Below are 8,165 nucleotides of genomic sequence, written 5' to 3'. Positions count from 1 at the left end.
GCTATCCGTTTGTTATGTCTTACTAGTAACCAGTCTGTATCAGATGGGTGGCTTGTGGCCGTAATTACGACGTGGTAATGGTTGACTGTACACTCTCAGTTCAGAATGATAAGTCAAAGACCTGGATCAGTCATTTCACAGCACAAGCTACAAGCCCTTCACACACCTGCCAATGTCTTCCGGCCAGCTTGTTAACACTCCTCACTTTCACTTGGAGACCGAGTCCATGGCTGAACTACCCGTTATCATATGGCAGTAAGTGAGTGATATTGGTTTTACGTCGCACTCAGCAATATTCCGGCTATATGGCGATGATTTGTAAATAATCGAGTCTGGACCAGACAATCCAGTGACCAACAGCATTAACATCGATCTGCGCAATTGGGAACCGTGTCAACCGATCCCGTTAGTCGCCTCTTACGACAAGCATAGTCGCCTTTTTTCATACAGCAGTCCAGGTCGGTGATTGGTCTGTGATTGGTTAGGGGCTAAGCTTCAACAACAAAGAAAGACAAAAAATGGTTTCAACAACTGTGCTGCACTGCGCTCATAACGCATGCAGAATGGGTAGGTTCGCGGAGCTTGAAACGGTATGCCTGCCCAGAGTATGAGGTCGTGAGCAATAGTCTAATCTTGCGTGTGTACACAAACAAACAAATAATCTACTCGTTGCATGAACAAAATCATGCTGATTGTGATAAGCAGACTCTATCACAGAGATACCTCAATGTCTGGTTTATTGACACCTATATGTCTGCCTGTCTGTCTGTTAATGGCAATATGCAATGTACAATTTCAATCACTGACCACGTGCAATTTGAAATTAACACCTATCGGGTTTATACGACATAAACAAAGAGCCGACTAAAAGTATCGGCAAATGAACCAGTGGCAAATGACAAGGCATCGTTACACATGAGTGCACACCCACCGACACAGACTGGGTTCGGTATCGCGGCTTCTTCGTTTCGAAGGAGATAAACCCAAGTACAAAATATTGCACTTTTGATTTGAGATTATACCCTTATTAATTTGTTAATTTGTTTTTTCACAACCACCAGTGTATTTTATATATCACGACCAAGTGATAACTGTTTATGTAATATGTTTGATTTTTGGGTTGCATGTGACCTTCAAGAATGGCGTTAAAACCCTATGTCATCTCATCTCTAAATGTCTCGAGTACACACCCAATCTCGAAACGAAACTGGCAGTCAGCGTTCGGAAGCTGTCAAATGGTTACAAACTCCACACACTGCTCACTGGGGCCTATGAAACTAATCACAATCTAATCAGGCTAATTATTTCTCGCCAATCTTCGCTGTGAGGACGCATATATTATTGTCCAATTTTCGGGCACGTTGCCGACAGCTGACTAAACGTAATGGCGGCAGTGGTGGTTTTGAGGAAGTAATATCCCCTCCTCTAATCGTAAGGTCATCCTGTACACTAATTCATAAGTAATGCATGTACTGGGCAGCGTGTTCTGGATTAGTCTTAAACACTTAATGAACGTGAATTTCTTAGCTCACCTGATAAGTGGTGCGAATTGATTTTCACAGATCACTATCAAAGGCGTGTACTTCAGGTTGAGTGCACCGCTGGGGATCGATTTTAGAGAACGGGGATACATTTAATTGCAAATTGTTAGTCATCATCCCCAGAGATGGAATTTCTTTGCTCTGGGGGCGAGCGAGTCCGTACCTTTATAGACCGACAGTCGTTCTGTTTAAAAAGGTCCACGTGAACTTCAATGAATCTCGTATTTCGTGTAAAAAACGTTCGCGAGACAACTAATGGAGAACTGAAGGTGTTTTATACAATTCACAGCGTTGCCATGTCGATCCCTGCAATTTCGTAAAGATCCAGAGGTTAAAAGTGTGATAAACAGTGACTGATATTTCTTAACCCTTCCGTTCACTGAATCCATGAATATTCATGAGTTTAGGGTCATGCAAAAACTGTTGCATGACGTCATTAATGAGGGCGGGGTCATTATGAATAGACGTGATTTACACTATGCAGACTGGTCTGTAAAAGGGCGATGGGGTAAAGGGACAAGAATAGGCGCTAGAGGTAAGAGACATTAGAGTGAGTGAGTTAATATTTAACGTCACATCGGCAATGTCTCAGTCATATCGTGACGAGAACATTTAATACTGAAATGAAATATATGTATATTATAAACACCTGTCAACGAAGGACAGTAAAACAACTAGAATATCACAAATGGGATTGAAACTAGCGTGGAAATTTAAAACTAATATCACTATTCGGACAAGACAATATAAAATCAGGCTATAGACTGCCAACAATTGAAGGCAGATCACCATACTAGGGACTTCCAGTGCCTTTGCTACCTGCATGGACCCTAGTTTAATTTATATCATCCCCTCATCTGTTAGCAATTTAGACACATCTAGCCAGGACATTAGAAATGAGGAGATTAATTGGTCGTTGGAATTATATAAAATTTTGTTTGTTATTTTTTTAACGCCACATATAGCAATATTTCAACTATATGGCGTGCGTAAACAACCGAGTCTGGACCAGACAAGCCAATGATCAACATCATAGCTACCCCTCCAGGTATTGGGATACAATGACATGTGTCAGCCAATTAGAAAGTCTGACTAACCGATCCCACTTCTTACGAAAAGCATCTGTTGTTGACGGGCAATTCTAACCCGTATCTTCATGTTTCGGAAGTGTTTACTCATTCTCTTCCCACAGTGGTTACTTGTCATATCTTCCTACGTAACCTCTGTTCTTATTCGACCCTTTCATGGTGCGAGTGTTCAAGACTCGTGATTGGAGGCAATCAGATTTAGTAGTACAATTAGCGACCTTGTTTCAAAAGTGATCGTTCGCAAGATCTCGGTAATTTCCGGATGCATCATGAAAACTAGAACCACTTCCCGAGCGCGATACTCAAATGTTTCTTCTAGACAGAACTCAGTCAAGTCATATTTGTTTCTCCACGTTGCATGCATTTGTCAAGTTGAATCTAGGTCGATGTAACACGTGTTCTGATTGGAAAGAAAAAAGGGAGATAAATCTGCTGCCATTTTTGCCGCTAGGGGATTTTATGAGAACTGCGAAATATGGCTGTATTAGAACAGAGGTTCTTAGGAAGATATGGCAAGTAACCTCTGTGGGAAGAGAATGGTGTTTACTATAACCGTTATAAACAGCAACGTGTGATTGTGTACTTGATGTTGTCACCGCTTCAAATACCTGTATCAGTTAAAACTCATGGTTCTTTAGCAACATATTTATTCTGTGCCATCTTTATAAATTACTATTTTCTGCAGCTTCTGATGTTGCCGGCTGAAACAAAAGGCATACTGTCACACTAAAATCCTCACTCAAACCATTCGTAACTACTCGTGTCATTCCGGCAAGCCGGATGGCGTCTCGTGCCCCTCTCGTGGCCATGTTTATGACTGGGTCCAGTCTAGGCGCAATCGGACATACATGGAGATAAAAATTGTCTAGTACTATCATCAAGGAAAGATAACTCCGAATTTCCAAACATGGCTCTTAGAATATCCAACATCCCGTGGACAAAACAGCAATACGGTCATTACTTTTGCATATGTGCGTTAGTTTTGAAAGTTGTTCATCTTTAAGCTCAAAGTTTATGTTTAAATTGTGCTTGGTATAGTTTAGCGAAGTTTCAAAGTTTAACGGTCCCGCCATTTTCATGGTTTGAAATGCTTTTTACTACGCGCGATTTGATTGGTTTACCACGATTCTTGGCAATGATGGCGTACGAGAGGAGTACGAGTCTTCTTGTAAGTCACGGAAAGAGACGAATAGTTACGAATGCACCCCTTTCACAGTCATGTGACTTACACCAGATCACATGATCTTAATCTACACAAACCATTTGACCGCAACAGGTGTTTTGTTAGAAACGAACATGAATAGTTTAACACGAAGGAAATAGGGAAACCGCTAAATCTTCAGGAATCTTCACCCAAGGAGACCCAGGTCAGTTTCGAAATATGCGTGTTTACCTGTCTTTGGGTTTAGTGACTTTGGGGGTTGTTTTGTTTTGTTAGGGATTTTTAGGTTTTTATTTCACAGCAAAAATAACTTGGTTTCCGTTCTTGCGGAAACCTGATGGATACTGGGTAATGTAGGTTTCCGCTAGGTTTCAGTTTCAGGAAACGCGCAATGAGAGTTTCCGCATAGTTTCCACAACTGAAACTAACAAGTCTTAGTTTCCGTCATGTTTCCGTCAACTGAAACTGTAGTTGGAAGTTTCCATTTAGTTTCAGTTTACTGAAACCTTTATAGCTGGAGTGAGTAAGTTTCTGGTCTTGCGGAAACCTTGTGGATCTTGGGTAATGTAGGTTTCCGCTAGGTTTCTGTACAAGGAAGATGACAATGAGAGTTCGCTTAGTTTAGAAAACTGAAATATGTTGTATTATCTTGTTATATTTATTACATATTTATTTGAACAAAAAACAAACGCTGGAAATATTATGATCCAACTGTTTCATTTCTTAGAAAAGCTCACATTTTAATGCAACAGGGCAGTTGCAGTAGTACACAATTCGCTGTATTAAGAAACTGGGGCGCTCAGAGAAGAGTAACAGAATTCTCTGCACACAAGCATTGCTCAGGAAGTAGGCACACTGAATGAAGACGAGCTAGCCAGTACACAAAGTGCTTTGTTCTTCTGTAGATGTTTGTTGGTGTATGCGAGTCCTGGTTAATATCTGGCGAAACATCTGAATCCGAATCAATCAGGCTCTCACATTGTGGTGGTAATAGCTCGCAAACCTTGAATGTGCTGTTAATATCTTGGTCACTGTCAGTGTCTGGAAAGGAAAAGGACATTCAGTTTGAATCATCAATTCAACTGAGAGACAATTCAATGAATGAAACACAGCAATATATATGATAATGCAGATAACATGTATTACAAATATTAAATACGTATTACCATTTGCTCACTTTCAGTTATTACAGTTACATGTATGATACATACATTAAATATATTAAACATGGATAGCAAAGTGACAGTGCAAACTCGATTTTTAGTGAAATCTATAAATTCTTTGATGACTAACCTGATGAAACATTTGTCATTCACCCGAAAAATCTTTACAAACTAACAAACATCTTGTTACGGAGATGGAGATAACGTGTTTTTCTTGAAACAGACGTCTGGCAGTGAGGACAGAAAAGCCGTATTTCTCCTGGAATTTAAAATATATGTATATATTATGCTTGAATCCATGTACAGTTACACTTTGAGTGAGGTCAAAAAGGTTTGTTGTATGTATTAACATAGTGTCAGCTTCATTATAAAGCTATATGAATAATATTGTTATAAAAGAGATTCCCTTACCGGGCATCATTCTCCGAGTTTGTTGGTCCACAATCCATATCTGTAAATCAAATAACTGACACAACGATTCTTTCAGAAATATGAAACTTGAGGTGTGATGATAATGTCAATGCATTGTAGGGCTAACACATGCAAGGGACAAGGTTTTAATGGTTATAAAACAAATATCAAACCATGAAACTGATTAACTGGTACAACTGGATACACAGAACTGACACAGAACATAAGATACTAGATAATTTGATGAACTAATAAATGTATGATGTGACTTGGTTGAAATATTTCTGGAGTACAGATTATATGAATAGATATAACGAAGACATATATGCGGAATATCTCTGGGTACCCATGTTAAAACAAATATTGTAGAAACCAACCATATTTCAGAAACGTATTTCTCGTGATTTTAGGTTGTTTTTCTTGACAATTACTTGTCGCAATGTCCACAAAGAACTGTGTCCCTGCAGCAGAAAGTGCCACGAATAGTCTACAGAAATTATGCATGTACAAATCATAGCCAAAGGGTCAGTGGGATTGTGCTTCATTCTTCATTCACATTGACAAATGAATTAAGGTTTCAAAGAAATTGTGACACATCACCAAATTATATTAGTAATAGTAGTAAAGTTAACTTAAAGGGTAGATAGGGATAGTAGATCTGGGTGTATAACTGAAAAGAACAAACAATGTTGTGAGCACAGTGCGTAAATTACTTACATGGTACGTGTGTGTGTGTGGGGGGGGTCCATCCAGCAGAAATATATCCGGATACTACCTTCTCCTGACAGGATTTTAGAAAATAACTTATTTGCCACAATAAAGTTTCCCATGAGTGCTAAATCAGTAGGACTAATGACGCTCGGGCATGTTAAAGTAAGGTGAACATGTTTTCACAATTAATCACTGTTAATAATCACAAGGTCTACATATTGATGCTTGACACTGAGAAAAAGCAATCAGTGACGCTAATGCGATGAAAAGACTGCTAAAACCATAACTGCTCACTGTTGTCACTTTGAGTACTTACATTCAATCCGCTGAATTCCACTTTTCACACTCCCCTTTGATGTCGGCAATGTAAACAAATAAACGAATGGCGACAGGATCACGTCCACGCGAGACTATCTAATTGTTAACAAAACAACTCACAACAGGGTGTACCTTCCTCTTTTGTTGTAGAACGAGGAAATCTACTGTCAAATGGTCACATTAGATTTATTTAAAAAAACACAATGACAAAACTGTCTATTTCCCGTGAGTGTTAGCGAGACGCCATCTTGTTTGGCGGGTAGGAACAAATTTGTTTTCCTAGCAATTATTTTTCAAAACTTTAAGCATAAGATGGCTGCGTCGTGTAAACTTTGCCATGGCCACCTCACTTTCCCCAAAAGCACTCGACGAAAGAATTCGCGACTTGGAGAAGAAAGCAGAGAACGGATGCGAGCAACTCGGAGTACCTCGGATGTGTCAGGTAAGACCGAGGGTATTTTATTGTAAATAACGTTTAAAGAAATATTGCGTTAATGACAGAAATCCGGATAGATTATAAAGTTTATCCCGCGAATGTATATTTTCGCTCGTATTATTTTTAAATGTTATCGTTAAATCTAAGTAAAATAGGCCTGAAAAATAAGTTTGTTTATATTCCATTTCAATAGATCGACATGGTATAGAATACACCAAGCTTGTATTTGTAAGTAACTATCTTAGTACTAACCACAAGTATTTATTTAAGTTTAAAGGGGCAGACTTTTGATTTTAGTGCTCCTGTTAATAGTTTGCAAATTTTAGCGTTGCAACTCGGTTAACACTTGTACAAAAGGTGTGTGTGTGTGGGGGGGGGGGGAGGGGATGAATTACGATCTGCATCAAAAAGATCCGCCATATGTAGTGGTTCACTCATGGGTTTACTGGGTATTGCAAGATGTATTTCACCAATTCAGATATATTTTAAAGAATGATAAAAATGATGGGCTTTTACAATGGCAACATTTCGGTGTAATTTATTAAATGCAATCCTGGATCATTAGTGAAATGTAATTGTTTACCCCCAAATTTGCTCAGAGGGGTCAGATGTGTTTCTGAACTATTTGAGGCAAACACTAAATTCATATAAGAAACTGTTAGCTCTGCGTAGGATACATTTAAAATTTCATGTAATTTTTCAATAATTTAATACATACGTGTTGAGCATAATCATATATATATACCTGTTATATTTAACGTATTTGATTTAATCTTTTAGGCTGTTGTGAGAAACATCTGGACACGACTGCTCCTGGAGGATCACCCTTGTCTATCGAAGGTATGTGCTCATGTTACTAGGTAATTTTACTTTGAATATTTCATTAATTCACTTCCCTACGTACGTTTTCTCAAAATGAAAAATACATGAAAGTATCATTTGCAAATGGATTTGAATAGCCGGTAAACTAAATCAGTTTAACATTACACCTGTGTGAAATTGCCATCAAACTGACCCCTTGATTTTACAATGCTTAATTGCTGCAAGGTTATGTCATGTGATATAACTAAACTTCTTTTATCATGATCTTTATGTCAGTTGTTCACTTACCGGTTGCATAACTTTGGCAAACAGGATGTACATAGAATTTGCACGAAATAACACAAAGGATGGTTAGCCTTTTTGGAAGTTATTTTAAATCATTTAACTACAAAATGGTAAACTTTCAGAACAATATATGTATTCAAAGTTATAAATCTGCAGTTTACTTGGTTGTATAATTTTCACTGACGATCGTTAATTTTAATAGACATTGTGTTGAATGCATGATTGCAT

The 8,165-nt window shown here is 38.4% G+C and overlaps 1 long non-coding RNA gene across 1 annotated transcript; it reads right to left on the bottom strand.

Annotated features, from left to right (window-relative positions):
* Positions 1-4,491: 4,491 nt before the first annotated feature.
* LOC137256290 (uncharacterized) lies at positions 4,492-7,193 on the bottom strand. Its single transcript, XR_010954559.1, has 4 exons — positions 6,393-7,193; positions 5,366-5,405; positions 5,085-5,213; positions 4,492-4,832 (listed from the first exon to the last, which is right to left on the bottom strand). It is a non-coding gene; the product is annotated as an uncharacterized lncRNA (long non-coding RNA).
* Between the last annotated feature and the right edge of the window lie 972 nt (positions 7,194-8,165).

The sequence above is a fragment of the Haliotis asinina genome, chromosome 11 (genome assembly GCF_037392515.1).
Source record: "Haliotis asinina isolate JCU_RB_2024 chromosome 11, JCU_Hal_asi_v2, whole genome shotgun sequence".
NCBI lineage: Eukaryota > Metazoa > Mollusca > Gastropoda > Lepetellida > Haliotidae > Haliotis > Haliotis asinina.
This window is presented reverse-complemented; position numbering and strand designations above follow the sequence as displayed.